We start from the raw sequence: 21,990 nt of genomic DNA on the forward strand, positions 1-21,990 counted from the left end.
GGCTAAAGGGGAAAGCTGGCTAGTGCCGAGGGTATGCACATTTTAGGAAGGGACCCACACTTGTGGAAGGCAACCCAGTCAACTGAAGCAAGAGTCCTAGGACTGTTCCTGACCTTTAACTCAATAATTCTTCTTCCTGAGATTTTATTCCTCAGGAAGCAGTTCAACAGAATTGAGAAGATACATGCATGAAGATGTTTGTTATGAGATTGGCTGTAGTAATATAACACTGGGAACAAATGAATTGCCCAACAATAATGGGTGGCAAATTAAATTATGGCATATCCATTCCATGGCATATTATGAGAACATTTAATATGCTCATTCTGAAACCTGCAGCGGTCTGAGGAATACATGCAACAGGTTTTGAAAAGGAAGAGGCTCCATTGTATTTACACTGTGATCTTGCAACTTACAAAAACTCATAGTAAATGCGTAAATAAAAAGAGCTGTGTTCTGGTGATGGGATTTGGGTGATTTCCTTTATAAAATATCTTGATCATTAGTGTCATTGCTATATTGTTTTTGCATTTCTAGAAGGAACTGTTTGTGTGGGTACATGCACCTTTGTGTGGGCGGAATCAACACAGAATTTCTCCCCAAAGCTAAATCTATTTTAAATGGATTCTTACATCTACTTAATAATAAAAGTGTATATATGAGGAACACAGACAGGAAGAAAACAGGTGCTGGTGCCATTTGATGCATGATCAGCACCATGACATGTTACTAAAAAGAAGCCAGTGAGGGAGGGATTATCATGGTGGATGGGAGGCAGGACTAGATTGCAGCTCCAGACAGAGCAGCGTGCGGTGGCTTGCAAATTTAAGATTCAGATTGACTGGAAGAACAAACCAGCAATCTCAAGAGGACCCACATAACCTTTGAAGGAAGTAGACTGCTCCTGCAGGACCCAGGAGACACCCCAAATACTGTGAGTGCCCCAACTACAAAAGTGGGAAAGGGAGATCCTCTTCTCCTGAACACACATACCCACTGGAGAAACTGAAGGTCTGTTTGTGGGAGAAGTTTCCTACCTTACCTGGAGCTGAGTCAATTTAGGGAGCCAAGCAAAATACAGGGGTAGAGGAAGCAGCAGAAAGGCCCTAGGGAGCTCGCTGGATCCCCAGACAGCCCATTCCTACCTGGCATCACAGGGATCCACTGGGAGGGTGGCCAGAGGAGCATGGGGTAAAACTCCAGAGAGAAAGAAATCTCCAGCTGAACTTCATAACAATTTGAATGGGGCAAGAAGCCTCTTGGCCAGAAATCAGGGGAGGGCGCAAATCCAGTGTGCAGACTCCACAGGCGGGAGAAGAATCAATCCCTTTTATTTTGCAGCTGGGAGGTGGGTAGCCTGGGGCATGTTTTCAAGCCCGTCTCACTCACCGCCTGGAAGCAGACTCAGGACTGTTGCCGGGTGCATGGTGGGAGTGAGACTGGCCCTTCAGTTTGTATGGGACCTTGGTGAGGCCTGTGGTTGCCAGCTTTCCTCCACTTCCCTGACAACCTGCATGACTCAGCAGAGGCAGCTATAATCCTCCTACGTACACAACTCCAGTGACATGGGAATCTCACCCCCATCCCCCACAGCAGCCACAGCAAGACCCGTCCAAGGAGAGTCTGGGCTCAGATATGCCTAGCCCTGCCCCCACCTGATGGTCCTTCCCTACCCACCGTGGTAGCTGAAGACAAAGGGACATGTAATCTTGGGAGTTCTAGGGCCCCGCCCAGCACCATTTCCTCTCCATACTATGACAGCTGATGCTCTCTGGAAAGTGCCACCTCCCAGCAGGAGGCCAACCAGCACAAAAATAGAGCATTAAACTACCAAAGCTAAGAACTTTCATAGAACTCATTGCCCCGCCCCCCCCCCCGCCCCGCCCACCACCTCCACTGGAACAGGTGCTGGTATCCATGGCTGATAGACCCATAGACAGTTCACATCACAGGACTCTGTGCAGACAATCCCCAGTACCAGCCTGGAGTCGGGTAGATTCACTGGGTGGCTAGACCCAGAAGAGAGACAACAATCACAGCAGTTTGGCTCACAGGAAGCCACACCCATAGGAAAGGCGGGAGAGTACTACAACAAGGGAATACCCCATGGGACAAAAAGAATCTGAACAACAGCCTTCAGCCCAAAAGAATCTGAACAACAGCCTTCAGCCCTAAACCTTCCCTTCTGACAGAGCCTACCCAAATGAGAAGGAACCAGAAAACCAACCCTGGTAATATGACAAAACAGGGTTCTTTAACACCCCCCAAAAATCCTGCTAGTTCACCAGCAATGGATTCAAATCAAGAAGAAATCCCTGATTTACCTGAAAAAGAATTCAGAAGGTTAGTTATTAAGGTAATCAGGGAGGCACCAGAGAAAGGTGAAGCAGGAAATCCAAAAAATGATACAAGAAGTGAAGGAAGAAATATTCGAGGAAATAGGTAGCTTAAAGAAAAAAAACATAAAAAATTCAGGAAACTTTGGGCACACTTTTAGAAATGTGAAATGCTCTGGAAAGTCTCAGCAATAGAATTGAACAAGTAGAAGAAAGAAATTCAGAGCTCAAAGACAAGGTCTTCAAATTAACCCAATCCAACAAAGACTAAGAAAACAGAATGAGAAAATATGAACAAAGCCTCCAAGAAGTCTGGGATTATGTTAAACGACCAAACCTAAGAATAATTGATGTTCCTGAGGAAGAAGACAATTCTAAAAGCTTGATTTGGAGGAATAATTGAGGAAAACTTCCCCAGCCTTGCTAGAGACATAGACATACAAATACAAGAAGCACAAAGAACACCTGTGAAATTCACCACAAAAAGATAATCACCTAGGCACATTGTCATCAGTTTATCCAAAGTTAAGATGAAGGAAAGAATCTTAGGAACTGTGAGCCAGAAGCACCAGGTAACCTATGGAGGAAAACCTATCAAATTAGCAGCAGATTTCTCAGCAGAAACCTTGCAAGCTAGAACGGATTGGGACCCTATCTTTAGCCTCCTCAAACAAAACAGTTATCAGCCAAGAATTTTGTATCAAGTGACACTAAGCATCATATATGAAGGAAAGATACAGTCTTTTTCAGACAAACAAATGAGAGAATTCACCATTACCAAGCCACCACTATAAGAACTGCTAAAAAGGGCTCTAAATCTTGAAAGAAATCCTGGAAACACATCAAAATGGAACCTCTTTAAAGCATGAATCACACAAGACCTATAAAACAAAAATACAAGTTAAAAAAGAAAAAAAAAAAAAAAAAACACACACCAGCAACAAAGAGCACAATAAATGCAGCAGTACCTCACATTTCAATACTAACATTGAATGTAAATACCCTGAATAGCCTGGATGCTCCACTTAAAAGATACAGAACTACAGAATGGATAAGAACTCACCAACCAACTATCTGCTGCCTTCAGGAGACTCACCTAACACATAAAGACTCACATAAACTTAAAGTAAAGAGGTGGAAAAAGCACTTCATGCAAATGGACACCAAAAGTGAGCAGGGGTAGTTATCCTTATATCAGACAAAACAAACTTTAAAGCAACAGCAGTAAAAAAAAAAGACAAAGAGGGACATTATATAATGGTAAAAGGCCTTGTCCAAGAGGAAAATATCACAATCCTAAAAGTGTATGCACCTAGCACTGGAGCTCCCAAATTTACAAAACAATTACTAATAGATATAAGAAATGAGATAGACAGCAACACAATAATTGTGGGGGACTTCAATACTCCACTGACAGCACTAGACAGGTTATCAAGATAGAAAGTCAACAAAGAAGCCATGGAATTAAACTATACCTTGGAACAAATGGACTTAACAGGTATATACAGAATATTTAATCCAACAATCACAGAACACACATTCTGAATATTCAACAGTGTGTGGAACTTTCTCTAAGATAGACCATGTGATAGGCCATAAAATGAGCCTCAATAAATTTAAGAAAATTGAAACTATATCAGGCACTCTCTCAGTTCACAGTGGAATAAAACTGAAAATCAACTCAAAAAGGAACCTTCAAAACCATGCAAATACATGGAAATTAAATAACTTGCTCCTGAATGACCATTCAGTCAAAAACAAAATCCAATGGAAATTAAAAAATTCTTCAAACTGAATGACAATAATGACACAACCTACCAAAACCTCTGAGATACAGAAAAGACAGTGCTAAGAGAAAAGTTCATAGCCCTAAACGCCTACATCAAAAAGACTGAAAGAGCAAACTGACATTCTAAGGTCACACCTCCAGGAACTAGAGAAACAAGAACAAACCAAACCTAAACCCAGCAGAAGAAAGGAAATAACCAACATCAGAGCAGAACTAAAGGAAATTGAAACAAAAAAATACAAAAGATAAATGAAACAAAAACCTGGTTCTTTGAAAAGATAAAATTATTAGACCATTAGCAAGATTAACCAAGAAAAGAAGAGAGAAAATCCAGATAACCTCACTAAGAAATGAAAGAGGAGATATTAAAACTGACGCCACTGAAATATAAAAGATCATTCAAGGCTACTATGAATACCTTTATGCACATAAACTAGAAAGCCTAGAAGAGATGGATAAATTCCTGGAAAAATACAACCCTCCTAGCTTAAATCAGGAAGAATTAGATACCTTGAACAGACCAATAGCAAGCAGTGAGATTGAAATGGTAATTTAAAAATTACCAACAACAACAACAACAACAAAAGTCCAGGACCAGAGAGATTCACAGCAGAATTCTACAAGGCGTTCAAAGAAGAATTGGTACCAATCCTTTTGACACTATTCCACAAGAAAGAGAAAGAAGGAACCCTTCCTAATTCATTCTATGAAGCCAGCATCACCCTAATACCAAACCCAGGGAAGGACATAACCAAAAATGAAAACTACAGACCAATATCCTTGATGAACATAGATGCTAAAATCCTTAACAAAATACTAGCTAATTGAATCCAACAACATATCAAAAAAGATAACCCACCATGATCAAGTGGGTTTCATACCAGGGATGCAGGGATTGTTTAACATATGCAAGTCAATAAATATGATACACCACATAAAAAGAATTAAAAACAAAAATCACATGATTATCTCAATAGATGCAGAAAAAGCATTTGACAAAATTCAGCATCCCTTTATGATTAAAACTTTCTGCAAAATTGGCATAAAAGGGACATACCTGAATGTAATAAAAGTCATCTATGACAATCCACAGCCAACGTACTACTGAATGGGGAAAAGTTGAAAGCATTTCTTCTGAGAACTGGGACAAGACAAGGATGCCCACTCTCACCACTCCTCTTCAACATAGTACTGGAAGTTTTAGCCAGAACAATCAGACAAGAGAAAGAAATAAAGGGCTTTCAAATCGGAAAAGAGGAAGTCATATTTTCACTGTTTGCTGACGATATGATCGTTTACATTCAAAACCCTAAAGACCTCTCCAGAAAGCTCCTAGAATTGATAAAAGAATTCAGCAAAGTTTCTGGATACAGGGTTAATGTACACAAATCAGTAGCTCTTCTGTACACCAACAGTGACCAAGCAGAGAATCAAATCAAGAACTTAACCTCTTTTACAATAGCTGCAAATAAATAAATAATAAATAAATAAATAATAAACATACTTAGGAATATACCTAACCAAGGAGTCAAAAGACCTCTGCAAGGAAAACTACAAAACACTGCTGAAAGAAATCATAGATGACACAAACAAATGGAAACACATCCCATGCTCATGGATGGGTAGAATCAATATTGTGAAAATGACCATACTGCCAAAAGGAATCTACAAATTCAATGCAATTCCCATCAAAATATGGGATTTTATGATTCACAGAATCATAAAAAACGATTCTAAAATTCATATGGAACCAAAAAAGAGCCTGCATAGCCAAAGCAAGACTAAACAAACAAACAAAATAATCTGGAGGCATCACACTACTTGATTTCAAACTATAAGGCCATAGTCACCAAAACAGCATGGTACTGGTATAAATATAGGCACATACACCAGTGAAACAGAATAGAGAACCCAGAAATAAACCCAAATACTTAGAGCCAACTGATCTTTGTGAAACCAAACAAAAACATAAAGTGGGGAAAGGAGACCCTTTTCAACAAATGGTGCTGGGATAACTGACTAGCCACAGGTAGGGGAATGAAACTGGATCCTCATCTCTCACCTTATACAAGATCAACTCAAGATGGTTTAAGGACTTAAACCTAGGACCTGAAACTACAAAAATTCTTGAAGACAACATTGGAAAAACCCTTCTAGATATTGGCTTAGGCAAGAATTTCATGACCAAGAACCCAAAAGCAAATGCAATAAAAACAAAGATAAATAGCTGGGACCTAATTAAAGAGCTTTTGCACAGCAAAAGGAACAGTTGGCAGAGTAAGCAGACAACCCACAGAATGGGAGAAAAACTTCACAGTCTGTACATCTGACAAAGGACTAATATCCAGAATCTACAACGAACCCAAACAATTCAGTAAGAAAAACAAACAAACAAACAATCCCATCAAAAAGCGGGCTAAAGACATGAATAGACAATTCTCAAAAGAAGATATACAAATGGCCAATAAACATGAAAAAATGCTCAACATCACTAATGATCAGGGAAATGCAAGTCAAAACCACAATGCAATACCACCTTACTCCTACAAGAGTGGCCATAATAAAAAAAATCAAACAGTAGATATTGGCATGGATGCCAAGGAGATTCCATGTATGTGGTTATCAGGAAACTCTTCTACACTGCTGGTGGGAATGTAAACTAGTACAGTCACTGTGGAAAACAGTGTGGAGATTCCTTAAAGAACTAAAAGTAGAACTACCATTTGATCCAGCAATGCCGCTACTTGGTATCTACCCAGAGGAAAAGAAATCATTATTCGAAAAAGATACTTCCACACGCATGTTTATAACAGCACAATTCACAATTGTAAAATTATGGAACCAACCCAAATGCCCATCAATCAACGAGTGGATAAAGAAACTGTGATATATATGAATACTATGCAGCCACAAAAAGGAATGGATTAACAGCATTTGCAGTGACATGGATGATATTGGAGACTATCATTCTAAGTGAAGTAACTCAGGAATGGAAAACCAAACATCATATGTTCTCACTGATATGTGGGAGCTAAGCTATGAGGATCCAAAGGCATAAGAATGATACAATGGACTCTGGGGACTTGGGAGGAAGAGTGGGGGGAAGGGGCGAGGGTTAAGACCACAAATACGGCGCAGTGTATACTGCTCAGGTGAAGGCTGCACCAAAATCTCACAAATCACCAGTAAAGCACTTACTCATGTAAGCAAATACCACCTGTACCCCAATAACTTATGGAAAATAAATAAAAAGCCAGGATCCTTCCATGGTACCACTGGCTATTCATGAAGCTTTTGAAATGGATGAGGTTGTAGCATCTGGTCCATTGTTGCCATTCCTAGATTGCCAGCCAGGCCTCATCTTAAATCTCTAATTTACAAATGGTTCTTGCCTATCAGTGATTGGGGTGTATTCACAAACTTTTTCTTATATAAATAAAAGAAAATGGGCAATCTTCCCCAAATAGGAGAAGGAAGCTTGTCCTAAATTCCAAGCTTGAATGTTCATTGGTCTTTTGAAGGCACTGTAGGCAGAGCTCCCCAGTCCCCACTACTGGACAAGGTTCCCTTTGTCCCAGAGATAGCAGGGTATGTGACAGAGCAGTTTGTAGAGACAGCAGTGGTGACACCACCTCAGTCATCCACCATTGGTGTTGATGCTCTGCTTGTTCTATCAAATGTCAGCCTTGAGCACCCTGACCCCTGCCTCCAAGCCTGATGCATGGGAAAATACACCTTGGGACTGTGTGCAGTAAAGTCAAAGTGTTTGGCCTTCATATATTGTCCCCTCCCCATTCCTGCTACCCTTTTCATAACTGTAACCTTTTTGGATATTCAGCTTGGAATAGTGAGCATGCAGCCCCTCACACCACCATGCTAATTCACACCATTCACACTCAGAGGCAATTAAACCTAAGAATGGCCAAGATGTAGAGGGGACCAAGGTACTGTCTTAACTTGAGGCCTTTGGTGTTTCCCTTTCAAGACTTTACTGCACTAGCTGGGCTAGCTTGGATACTTAAAAGCTGGGCTTGGATACAGAAGGATATGTCTCTATATGTATACCTATATCTGTATCTATAATTATCTATCTACATTCTTTCTCTCATTGCTCTTCATAGCCAGGGCCAGTAATAAGGAAACTAACACTGAGAGTTAACATGGTCTGTTCAAGGTCTTGTATCTTGAAGTGATATTGCTACTGCCTAAACTTTGGTCTCTTGTCTTCAAGTCCAGTGCTTTTTGGTAGGTAGCCACTAGGGAATATGCTCTGATTTGGGCATGGCTTAATGGCATACCCTAATACCACTGTTGTATCCACAAGCCTAAGTTGGGTATACCGTAGGCCCATCCCTGTGCTAGGTATGGAATGGGGCAGCAGTTAAGATGCACTGTCCAGCCTGGCATGACCTCACTCCAACCAATTTAAAGGATTGCCCTGTAAATACTTCACAGTTCTGGTCCACCAAGACTTGCTGCTTGTGTGCATGGGTCCTTACTTTCCTGGCTTCAGCTTGCCTTTCCGTTGCCATTTTTACTTTTAAAAAAATGTTTTTAGTTGTGAAATATACAAACAAAAAGGTATATAGCCAGATTAACAAACTGCATAAAGCAAACACTCATGTAACCATTATCCAGATCAAGAAAGATAACATTACTAGCACCCCAGATACCACCCACATGTCCCTTCCTAATCACTAAACCCACACCCCCTGCTCCCCACTCCAGGAAGCCACTAGCTTGACTTTCCAGTAATCACTTGCTTATCTTCAGAGTTTTACCACTTAACTAGGGATACCTAAACACACTATAGCTTTGCTTATATTTTTGAACTTAATATAAGTGAGATCATACAGTATATATTCTTTTGTGCATGGCTTCCTTTCATTGTTTGTGAGATTGAGACATGTTATTGATATAGAAGCTTTCCATTACCTCAAAAAGCTTTCTCCTTCCCTTTTGCAGTCAAACTCCTCCCACCCCTGCCCTAGGCAAGTACTGATCTGCTTTGTGTCACTATAGATAAGCCTTGCCTTTCGTAGAATTTCATATGAATGTAATAATACAGTATGTACTCCTTTGTCCCTGGCTTCTTTTGTTCGTCACAATTTTTGACCTCATTAATGTTGTTGTATGCATCAGTAGTTTGTTTCTTTCCCATGTTGTGCAATATTCCATGTTGTGAAGATACTACAACTTGTTTACCCATCCATTCACCTATTGATAGACATTTGGATTGTTTCAAGATTTTTACTATTACAGATGAAGCTGCTATGAACATTTCTATACAAGTCTCTCTGTGAACGTAAATTTCCATTTCTCTTGGCTGATATTTAATAGTGGAATTGCTTAGGCTGCATAATTAATTGGTATATGCTAAACTTTATAATAAATTGTCAGAGGATTTTTCAAAGTGATTATACCATTTTGCAGTTCCACAATGCAAGGTCTGAGATCTATTTGCCCCACATCATTACCAACACTGGATATTGTACAGCTTTTTAGTTTTTACCATTCTTGTGGGTGTGAAGTGGCATCTCTTTTTGTTCAGTTTGAAATTTTGGTTCTTGATATGACGAGTGATTTGGCATGGAAACCTGGATATTTCAGGTATTATATTATGAGACTCCGGGTCTCATTTATACTTTATGTTTAATCTAGTTTATTCTAACACCAATGCAGCAGGGAAAGAGGGGAATAAATTTGTATTTCTCTGATAACAAGTGACAGTGAATATATTGTCATGTGCTTGTTGGCCATTCATATATTTTCTTTTGTGAAGTGTCTATTTTAATCATTTGCCCATTTTTAAATTGGGTTCCTGGTCTTGTTATTAAATTATAATTGTGATTTCTATATTCTTGATTTAAGTCCTTTCTCAGATATATGGTTTGCAGATTTACCATTTCATTTTTTTAGTGATTCAAAGAGCAAAACTTAATGAAATGCAATGTATCATTTTTTTCTTATATAGTTTATACTTCCTGTGTCCTATCAAGATGTTTGCCTCTTCCAAATTTGCAATTATTTTTCCTATTTTTTTCTTCTGAATTTTTATAGTTTTAACTTTTATGTTTAGCTTTATGAACCATCTCAAGTTAATATTTGTATATGGTATGTAATAAGGGTTGAGGTTCATCTTCCCCAAATGAATATTCAGTTGTAATTGCACCATTTTTTTAAAGTCTATGCTATCACCCATTAAATAGCTTTGACACCTTTGCTGAAAATCAATTGGTCATACATGTGTGAGGCTATTTCTGGACTTTCTAATTTTTTCCCTTGATGTACATTTGTCTATCCTTATACAAATACTCTACTTCCCCAATTGTTTAATCTTTATAATGATTCTTTTTTTTTTTTTTTTTTTGAGACAGAGTCTCGCTCTGTCGCCCAGGCTGGAGTGCAGTGGCGCGATCTCGGCTCACTGCAAGCTCCGCCTCCCGGGCTTACGCCATTCTCCTGCCTCAGCCTCCCGAGTAGCTGGGACCACAGGCGCCCGCCACCTCGCCCGGCTAGTTTTTTTCTATTTTTTAGTAGAGACGGGGTTTCACCGTGTTCGCCAGGATGGTCTCGATCTCCTGACCTCGTGATCCGCCCGTCTCGGCCTCCCAAAGTGCTGGGATTACAGGCTTGAGCCACCGCGCCCGGCCCTATAATGATTCTTTAAGCCAGTCAATGTAACTCCTACAACTTTGCTCTTCTTTTTTAAAAACTTTTATTTACAAATTGACATTTTTTATATAGTTCTATGAATTTTAGCATAAGGGTAGATTGGTGTAACTACCACCGAAATCAGGATACAGAACAATTCAATCTAGGGGTATCTTATCAAGACAGAAGTATTTTAGGCAATAACTGTACTGTTTTAGCCCAATGCCACAGGGGAAAACAAACAAACAAACAAGCAAACACCTTTGGCCTGACCACACTCACTCCAGCAAAAGCTGAGTGGGAAAGCTAGAATTCTATCCTTGCCAGGCTGTAATGAGGCTCCAGTGTCAGAGAAGGCTGAGTAGGGAGCTAGGACTTTCATTCCCTCCATTTGGGAGCAAGGCATCTCCTCATCCCGTGATGTCAATGGAGATCATTTGGGGAGCCTGGATTTATGTCCTCACAAGGCAGTAATGAGGCATTCCATAGACTCCTTGCTGAAATGGTGTCAGAGGAGGCCTACTGGAGATTCAGATTCACCATCATGTAGTGGCAGTGAGGCCACTGCACCCACCTGTGGTGTCAGTGGAAGCAACATGAGGAACAGTAAAAAGGTACTACTACCTCTTCCATCCAGGGAAGTATCATTGAAAGCCTACTAGGGATCTGGATCTCCCACCCCTGTGCAGCAGTAACAAGGAGCATCATCCTGCCTCAGGTACCAACAGAAAGAATCTGAACTTTTGTGACCATATGGCTATAAAGAGGTGACACTTCATTCCCTCTTCCCTTGCTGCATTGGTGTCATAATAATTTATATTAAACGGAAGATATAAATGAGGCCTAAAGTCTCATAATGTAATACCCCAAATGTCAAGATATCCATACAAAATTACTCATCAAAGAATTAATATTTCAAATGGAATGAAAAAGACAATTAGTTGATGCCCAACACCAAGATGACAGGGATATTGGAAGGATCTGACAAAAATCTAATGTACCCATTGTAAAAAGAATGAGAAATTTCAATGATAAATTACAAATCATATTTGGAACAAATGAAAAAATATAACATTTTAGCAAACAAATGGAAATAGAAAATATCAAGAAAAGACAAGTGGATATTTTAGAGGCAAAAAAATACAATAACCAAAATAAAGAGCTCAATAGATGGATTGAACAGGAAAATGAAGAGACAGAGGAATCAGTAAACTTGAAGTTGCAATAGATATTATCCAATCTTGGCCAATCAAAAGAAAACAGACTGAAAACAAATGAGCAGTGTGTGAGAGACCTGTGGTACAACAACAAAAAATGTAATATTTGTGTCATAGGAGTTCTGGTAGGAGAGAAGAAGGAGTGTAGGCTGAAAAGGTACCTGAGGAAATAATGGCTGAAAACCCTCCAAATTTTGCAAAAGACATAAACCTACAAGAAGATGCACAAACTCCAAACAGTATAAACCTAAAGAAACCCATGCCAAGACATAATTAAACTTCTGAAAACAGTTACTATGAGTAAGCATATTGAAAGCAGAAAGAGAGAAATGACAATTAGAATGACAACAGATTTCTCATAAGAAATCATGTAAGTCAGAAGGAAGTTGCATATTTTTCAAGTGCTGAAAGAACCAACAACCCAGAATACCCTAATGAGCAAAATTCTTCAAGAATAAAAAGAAAAACATTCACAGAAGAAAAATTTAGAAAACAATTATATATATATATATATACACTTTTTTTTTTTTTTTTTTTCACCGGCAGGCCTACCCTAAAAAAGTGGCTAAAGCAAGTTCTCTAAACAGAAGGGAAATAATAAAGGAAGGAATCTTGGACATTAGCAAGGAAGAACACACAATGGAAAGAGCAAAAATATATATAGTAGACATTCCTTCTCTTGAGTTTTCCAAATTATGTTTGATGATTGAAGCAACAGTTATAACACTGTTTGATGTAATTCTAAATATATATGGAAGAAATATTTTAGACAATTACATTATAAATAGGGGAGGTTACATGGTGTAAAGGGAAGAAAGTTTTCAATACTTCACTCAAACTGGTGAACTGACACCAGTAAACTGATAAAATTATGTATATATAATATCATACTTAAGACAACCACTAAAATAGCTATACAAAAAGATATATTCAGTGACACTATTTATGAAGCAAAATGGACGTTCAACATTATTAGCCATCAGGAGAATGCAAATAAAAATCACATTGAGATATTGCTGCAAATTTGCCAGGATGGCTAAAGAAATTCATAAAACAGTGACAAGGCCGGGCGCGGTGGCTCAAGCCTGTAATCCCAGCACTTTGGGAGGCCGAGACGGGCGGATCACGAGGTCAGGAGATCGAGACCATCCTGGCTGACACGGTGAAACCCCGTCTCTACTAAAAAAAGACAGAAAACTAGCCGGGCGAGGTGGCGGGCGCCTGTAGTCCCAGCTACCCGGGAGGCTGAGGCAGGAGAATGGCGTGAACCCGGGAGGCGGAGCTTGCAGTGAGCTGAGATCCGGCCACTGCACTCCAGCCTGGGCGACAGAGCGAGACTCCGTCTGAAAGAAAAAAAAAAAAAACAAAAAACAGTGACAACAACAAGGCTGGGGAGGATGCAGTGAAACTGAATCACTCATACATTGTTAGTGAGAATGTTTAATGGCACAGCCATTCTGAAAAATAGTTTGGTAGTTTCCTAAGAAATTAAACATACAACTATCATACAACTTACTTCCACACAAAACCTGCACGTGAATGTAACTTTATTTGCAATAGCCTAAAACTGGAAATGGTCCAGGTGTCCTTCAATAGGTGAGTGGTTAAACTGCAATACATCCATATTATGAAATACTACTCAGCAATAAAAGGGAAATTATTGATTCACACAATAAACTGAATGAATCTCCAGAGAATTAATCTAATTGAAAAAATGTCTATCCCATTTATTATTGGCTTTTTTATATGTATGATTTCATTTATACAAAGTTCTTTAAATGACAAAATTATAGAAATGAATAGACTGGTAGTTACCAGGGTTAAAGAGGAGGTTGGGGAGAAGGCAAATAGATGTGGCTATAAAAGGGCAAAATGTGGTATCCTTGTGGTAATGGAAGTATTCTGTATCTTGACTGTATCAATGTCAATATGTTGGTTGTGATATTGTACTATGGCTTTATAAGAAGGTACTATTGAAGGAAACTGGGGGAAGAGTCACTGGATTTCTTTGTATAACTTCTTACAACTGCATGTGAATCTACAGTTACCTTTAAAAGTTTAACTTAAGATTTGAGTTGTTGGATAAGAGTTCTTATATATTATAGATACAAATCTTTTGTCAGATATGTGATTTGCAAATATTTTCTCCCAATCTGTAGCTTTTTTATTCTCTTGATAGTGTCTTTTGCAAAGCAAATTTTCAAAATCTTAATGTTCAGTTTACCATTTTTTCCTTTTATGATGATGCTTTTGGTGTCATGTCTAAGAACTATTTGCTTAATTTAGGGGTGAGGAAGATTTTCTTTTTTGTTTTCCTTTAAACGTTTTTATAGTTTTACATTTATGCCAATGTCTATACATGTTTTCAGACAATCTCTGAAACCTTAGTATGAGGTTTGAGGGTTAGGTTGAGGCTCTCTTTTAATTGTGTTTTGTTTTTGCTTAAGGATATCCAATTGACCCAGCACCATTTGTTGAGACTATTCTTTCTTCATTGAATTGCCTTTGCAACTTTGTTAAAAGCCAATTGACGATATTTGTATGGGCCTATTGTATAACTCTACTCTGTTCTATTTATGTATGTATCTATCTGTCAGTATTTATTGTAACTTTGTGATAAGTCTTGATTTGGGTTTACTTTGCTCTTGTTTTTCTAGATTTTAAGGTAGATGATCATTGACTTACAACCTTTTGTTTTTTTTTTTTTTTGAGATGGAGTCTCGCTCTGTCGCCAGGCTGGAGTGCAGTGGTGCCATCTTGGCTCACTGCAACCTTTGCCTCGCGGGTTCAAGCGATTCTCCTGCCCCAGTCTCCCGAGTAGCTGGGACTACGGACGCGTGCCACCACGCCCAACTAATTTTTGTATTTTTAGTAGAGATGGGGTTTCACCCTGTTGGCCAGGATGGTCTCAATCTCTTTTTTTTTTTTTTTTTTAATTATACTTTAAGTTCTAGGGTACATGTGCACAATGTGCAGGTTTGTTACATATGTATACATGTGCCATGTTGGTGTGCTGCACCCATTAACTCGTCATTTACATTAGGTATATCTCCTAATGCTATCCCTCCCCTCCCCCTCCCCCCTCCCCTCCCCCTCCCCCCTCCCCACAATAGGACCCGGTGTGTGATGATCCCCTCCCGGGGATCTCTTAACCTCATGATCTCTTAACCTCATGATTCAATCACCTCGGCCTCCCAAAGTGCTGGGATTACAGGCATGAGACACCATGCCCGGCCCTTTTTTTCTAATATAAGCATTTAATATCGTAACTTTTTCTCTAAGCACTACTTTAGTTGTATTCCACAAATTTCAATTACATTGACTTTTGAATGTTAAAATAACCGTGGATTCCTGGAAATAGCCCACAGTCGTGATGTATTATCCTTTTCATATATTACTGGATTCACTTGGCTCATGTATTGTTTAAGGATTTTTCTTGGTATGTTTATGAGGGATACTAGTCTAATTTTTTTCCTTTATGTTGTGCTTCTTCTGGTTTTGGTATCGGGATATTATTAGCTTTATAAAATAAGGTGAAAATATGTAGGATAACATCTCTGGCACGTTCCACTGACAACTTTTCATGTGTTCACATAGGTCATGTAGGTAAGGCTTAACTGTAGTCTGACCCGAGTCTTGTTAGGATGACCTGTGATTGATTCTTCCTAGAACAAAGGGATACAAGAAGCCTAGTGAGAAGCTTCCATGAGGCAGTTTCTCATTAACCTCCCTATCTTATGGGAAACTTCCAAAACGCTATTTCTCACCCATCTCTCTAGATTCACTTGAGCACAAGACTTTCTACCTCACCCCTACTTAGTTTACATCTATAGGCTTCTGTGTAAGTGCATAAGTTTAGAGTTGGTTCCCCAGTAGCAGAGCAATTTATTGCCCATGCTGTCTGTCATCTGGCTGCTCTGGTTCATTGTTGTCCTGTCGGGTGAGGGACAGGAGGATTTGACACCATGTTGATCTCACTTTTGTTGTCCATATAAGTAATAAACCATTTGAATCTATTTGGGTTTGTTTTCTCCTTATCAGACAAATCTATGGAATTTTGGCAAGCCAACCTAGCAGCTGCCAGTGTGCTGCTGCTTAGAGATTGCTTGACAGCTTGAGAAGGAAGCGTTCCCCTCTCTTTTTTCCTGAAAGTGTTTTCCTTAGTATCAGTGTTATTTCTTCCTTAAAATTTAATGGAATTCACCAATGAAGTCATCTGGCCCTGGAATTTCATTTGTGGAAAGGTTATTAATTACAAAGTCAGTTTCCTTAGTAGCTGTAGCTATTCAGATTATCTGCTTTTTAAATCAGATTTGGTCATTTTTATCTTTCAAAGAATGTGTACATTTTACCTAAGCTATCAAATGTATTGCCATAAAACTGTTCATAGTATGCCCTTATTATCCTTTCAATGTGTATGTATAGGATCTGTAGTGGTGTCCCCTCTTCCATTCCTAATGTCATAAATTTGTGGTCTTTGTTTCTTGATCACTCTAGCTAGAGAATTACCAGTTTTATGGATCTTTTCGATGTACTACTTTTGTTTTCATTTTTTTCTAAATTACTTATCTACCAGTAATGCTTTCATTCATGTTTTGTCTGTCGATATCTGGCTTCCATTTCTGCTGTCTATTATTTCTTGCCTACAATTTACTTTGAGTTTAACTTATTCTTCTTTTTCTGATTTCTTAAGGTTGATGCTCAGACCACTGATTTTGACTTTTCTTGCTTTCTAAAATAAGTAGTTAAAGCTATAAATTTCCTTCTAAGGACTTCTTGCCACATCCCTCAAATTGTGGTATGTTGTATTTTCATTATCATTCAGTGCAAAAATATTTTTAATTTCCTTTGTGATTTCTTCTTTGACCTCAGATTATTTAAAAACATATTGTTTAATTTCCAAATACTTGGGTTATTTCTAGATATTTTATTGTTATTGATTTCTGATTCATTTTCATCATGGATAGAGAATATATTCTTTAAGATTTCTTTTGAAATCTGTAGTTTTTTCTTTGTTTCTGCATATGTTCTATTTTTGAGACTGTTCCGTATACACTTGAAAAATATTTATTCTGCCATTGTTGGTTGTAGTATTCTACAAATGTCAACTGGGTTAAGTTGTCTCATAATATCATTTAGATACTGTATATCATTACTAATTTTTTAGTTGCTCTATTAGTTATTGAGAAAAGAGGTGTTAAAATTTTCAACTATGATTCTGGATTTGTCTCTTTCCTCATTATTTCTGTCATCTTTTGCTTCATGTATTTTGAAAACCTGTAATTAGGTACATATACCTTTATAATTGTTGTGTATTCCTGATGTAGCAATCCTTTTGTCTTTATGAAATATTCTTATTTATCTTTCACCATACTCTTTTCTTGAAGTCTATTTTATCTGACGTAAATAGCCATGCCAGCTTTCTTATGATTACTGTTCGTATGGTATTTCTTTTTCCTTTTATTTCCAGTTTGTGTCTTTATATTTAAAGTGTACATTATAGATAGCATACTGTTGAATCTTCTCTTTTATTTGATCTGACAATTTCTGTCTTTTAATTGAAGTGTTTATTTATACTTAACATGGGCATTGATATTATTATATTTAGGTCTACCATCTCAATATTTGTTTTTGACTTATTTTATCTGTTCTTTGTTCCCCTCTCTATTTGCTCTTTACCTGCTTCTTTTTAGTGAATAATTTTTTTTTTAGTATTTTATTTCTTAGACATATCACTTTTATGCCTTTTAGTGGTTTGTTTAGGGCTAAGAATATGCATCTTCAGCTTATTAATGTCTATTTAAAGTCAGTATTTTACCACTTCACACCTGACACTTTGCACTTTCTACTTCACACTTTCTAATTCTCGCTTTATATGTGGCATTTCTCACTTTATTATTACACCATGTAGCAATAATAAAGTGAGAAGTGCCACATATAAAGTGAGAATTATAAAATATTTTTTGTAAAATTATAAATCTTACAAAAGTACAATTCCATTTACCAGCCACACTGTGTGCTTTATGCTATTTTTGTCATATTCTTTAATTCTATATATGTTACAAATCTTATTTTATAAACCACGTATTATTTTTCTGTAATCAGTGATTTTATACTTTAAGTTCTAGGGTACATGTGCAGAACATGCAGGTTTGTTACATAGGTATACACGTGCCATGGTGGTTTGCTGCACCCATCAACCCATCATCTACATTAGGTATTTCTCTTAATACTATCCCTACCCTAGCCCTCCACCCCATGACAGGTCCTGATGTGTGATGTCCCCTTCCCTATGTCCGTGTGTTCTCATTGTTTAACTCCCACTTACCAGCGAGAACGTGTAGTGTTTGATTTTCTGTTCCTGTGTTAGTTTGCTGAGAATGATGATTTCCAGCTTCATCTATGTCCCTCCAAAGACATGAACTCATCCTTTTTTATGGCTGCATATTACTCCATTGTGTATATGTGCCACATTTTCTTTATCCAGTCTATCATTAATGGACATTTGGGTTGGTTCCAAGTCTTTGCTGTTGTGAACGGTGCTGCAATAAACATACGTGTGCATGTGTCTTTGTAGTAGAATGATTTATAATCCTTTGGGTATATATCCAGTAATGGGATTGCTGGGTCAAATGGTATTTCTAGTTCTAGATCCTTGAGGAATCGCCACACTGTCTTCCACAATGGTTGAACTAATGTACACTCCCACCAACAGTGTAAAAGCGTTCCTATTTCTCTACATCCTCTCCAGCATCTGTTGTTTCCTGACTTTTTAATGATCACCATTCTCATTGGCCTGAGGTGGTATCTCATTGTGGTTTTGATTTGCATTTCTCTAATGACCAGTGATGATTAGCTTTTTTTCATATATTTGTTGGCTGCATAAATGTCTTCTTTTGAGAAGTGTCTGTTCGTATCCTTTGCAATTTTAATCAGTTTTAAGGGAATTATGAAAAGTAATATTTAGAAAACCAACTTCCTTCATTATTACCTACTTATTTACCATTTATATTCTTTTAACTTCCTCTTGTTCTAAGTTTCTAAATGTGGTACCATTTCCCTTTTAGTAGCGTAAGGCTACTGGCAGTGAATTCTCTTATCATTTGTTTATCTGAAAATGTCTTTATTTCATCCTTGTTCTTGTAGGCTATTCTTATGGATATAGAATTCTGGGTTGACAGGATGATTATTTGTTTTTGTTTTGGCAGCACTTTAAAGATGTCTAATTCCACTGTCTACCTGCTTGCATTGCTTCTGATGAGAAGCCAGCCACCTTTTGTATCATTATTTCTGTGTATGTAATGTGTATCTTTCTCCTGGCTTCTTCTCAAGATTTTCTGTTATTTTTGGTTTTCAGTTATTTGACTATTATGTGGCTAGGTATTGTTTTCATTGTATTTATTCTGCTTGAGATTCATTAGACTTCTTGGTTTTATAAGTCAAAGTTTTCATCAAACTTGGAAAAAAATTAGAGCCATTATTTCATACAATATTCTTCTGCCTCATCTTCACTTTTTTCTCCTTCTGAGACAATATAATTGCATACATAATACACTATTTGATGTCTCACAGAGTCCTGGGGTTTTGTTCAGTTTTTGAAGGTTTTCTTTTTTGTTCTTCACATTTGATAAATTCAATTAATTTATCTTCAAGGTTACTGAGTCTATCTTCTGCCTTCTGAAGTTGCTATTAAATCCATCCAATGTATTACTCATTTCAGTTATTGTTCTTTTCAGTTCTAGAGTTTCACTTGGTTTTGAGGGGGTACTTTTTATTTCTCTGCTTAGATTCCCAATCTGTTCACTCATCAATAACATATTTGCCCTTAATTCCTAGAATGTATTTTTCACAGTTGGTTTGAAGTCTTTACTAAAATCAACATCTGGACCATCTCAGGGTTGACTTCAATTGACTATGTCTCAATTTTATGGTTTTTTTTTTTACTTTTAGCAATATTTTATCATATACTTGACATTACAGATGATATCTTGATTTGCCTGTTTATAGCCAAGACTCAGACACAGACTTGCAGGAGACCCCACATGGATGCTTATATGTTGAATTGTATTTTCCCAAAATTCATATGTTGAATTTTTAGCCCTCAAGGCTTCAAAATGTTTTCCTATTTGGGATAGGGTCTTTACAGAATTAATCAAATTAAACTAAGGTCATTAGGAGGGGACCTGGTCCAGTGTAACTGGAAGGATTCGGGGCACAAAGATACACATCAAGCAAAGGCAATGTGAAAAGATATGAGGAGGAGATGGCCAACTATAAGCCAAGAAGAGAAGCCGGGAACAGATCCTTTCGTCACAGCTCTCAGAAAGAACCAACCCTGTCAACATCTTGATGTTGAATTTTTAGTCTCCAGATCTCTGAGAAAATAAATTTCAGTTGTTGAAGCCACCCAGGTTTTGGTAGTTTGTTATGGCAGCCCTAGCAAACTAAGACATGGACTTTTGGTGCTTCCTCCCATTTGTAGTTCTCCCATCTACAGGACCATATCCCAAAGATCATAACCATTTTTTTCTTTTCCAAACTCTGATCTCTGCGTCTTAACCTCAGTAGTACCACTATTCACTGCTTAGATTCCAGCTCACTTCACCGCACTTGGGAAATTTTCCCCATGCAGAGAACTGGAGCGACTGTGGTTTTCATCCCTTGCTCTCAGGGATTCCAGTCTTGTGTTATCTGTTGCCTAAAGCCTAGTGTCTAATTTCTAATGCCTGAAAGCAGTTGCCTTGTTGTTTACTGTGCGGGCGGGGCAGTGGGGGGTTCCTCTGGCACTTGTTAATCTATTATTTCTGGAAGTGGAAGTTCACCATATTTTTCATCTATAACCCCATAAATTTCTTCCACTACTGTTGCATCATTTCAAAGTAAATCTCAAACATTATGTAATTTCATTCTAACTGCTTTTGATATTTTCTCTTTTATTTCAGCAGTTTTACTGTGATGTGCCTCTCAGTGTAGTTTTCTCTGAATTCATCCTTGTTGAGGTTTGCAGGCCTCTTGAATCTCCGGTTTGATACCTTTTATCACTATAAAAAGTCCTTAACCACTAGCTCTCAAAATATTTCTTCTGCTCCTGTTTTCTCTCTCACTTACTCTTCTCCTCTTATGCCAATTACATATTGATTCATTGATTAGATATTATATTCTCTATGCCCCTTACTCTCTCTTCCATGTTTCTTGTTAGTTTATTTTTGCATATTCTGGCTGTTTTATTCTGACCTATTTTCCAGTTTACTAATTCTTTATTTTACTATGTATTTTATGTTGTTATACCTATCTAGTGAGTTTATTGTTTTGGTTATTGTATTTTTCTGTTGTGAAATTAATTTATCTTCAAGGTTACTGAGTCTATCTTCTGCTAATTTGATTCTAATTTTTGTTTTCTATTACCTTTGACCAAGGAGGTCCCAGATGTTGCACTCACTTTTCTGATTCTGTGTTCTTTTCTATCGTGCCCCCATAATCCTTATCTTTTCAGATCTTTGACATTCTAGAGAGAATGATTTTTAATGTTTTGACTGGAATTTTCATCTATTTTTAGTGGAAAGGCTAATCCCCCATTATCAAAAGTGAAAGCCTCAACTTTTCATCTTGATTTTCCCATCATGGTCAGGCAACCATGAGCCAGGGATTCATCTAGCCTCTAGTATAACCCTCATCACATTTCTTTTTCATTCTTCATTTATCACTATAATGGGAAATCTTTAAGTAAAGAAACAGATTCCAGTTTATTTCTACATCCTCAACATGTAGCACAGTACCTGGCTCACAACAGATACCCAGGAAATGCTTTTAGAATAAATGGAATATTTAGTCTGTGCTTCTTAGGAGAGAAGAATTATGTTGAACCTCAAAGTATGGCTGGGGGGCTGTGGAGAGAATAGGGAAAGATATATTCCAGAATCTCAACAAGGATTTATGGGTCCTCTCAGAGTCCTAGTTGTAAGCAACAGAAACTAACTCTGAATTGTTAAATCAG

The sequence above is a fragment of the Theropithecus gelada genome, chromosome X, assembly GCF_003255815.1.
Source record: "Theropithecus gelada isolate Dixy chromosome X, Tgel_1.0, whole genome shotgun sequence".
Classification (NCBI taxonomy): domain Eukaryota; kingdom Metazoa; phylum Chordata; class Mammalia; order Primates; family Cercopithecidae; genus Theropithecus; species Theropithecus gelada.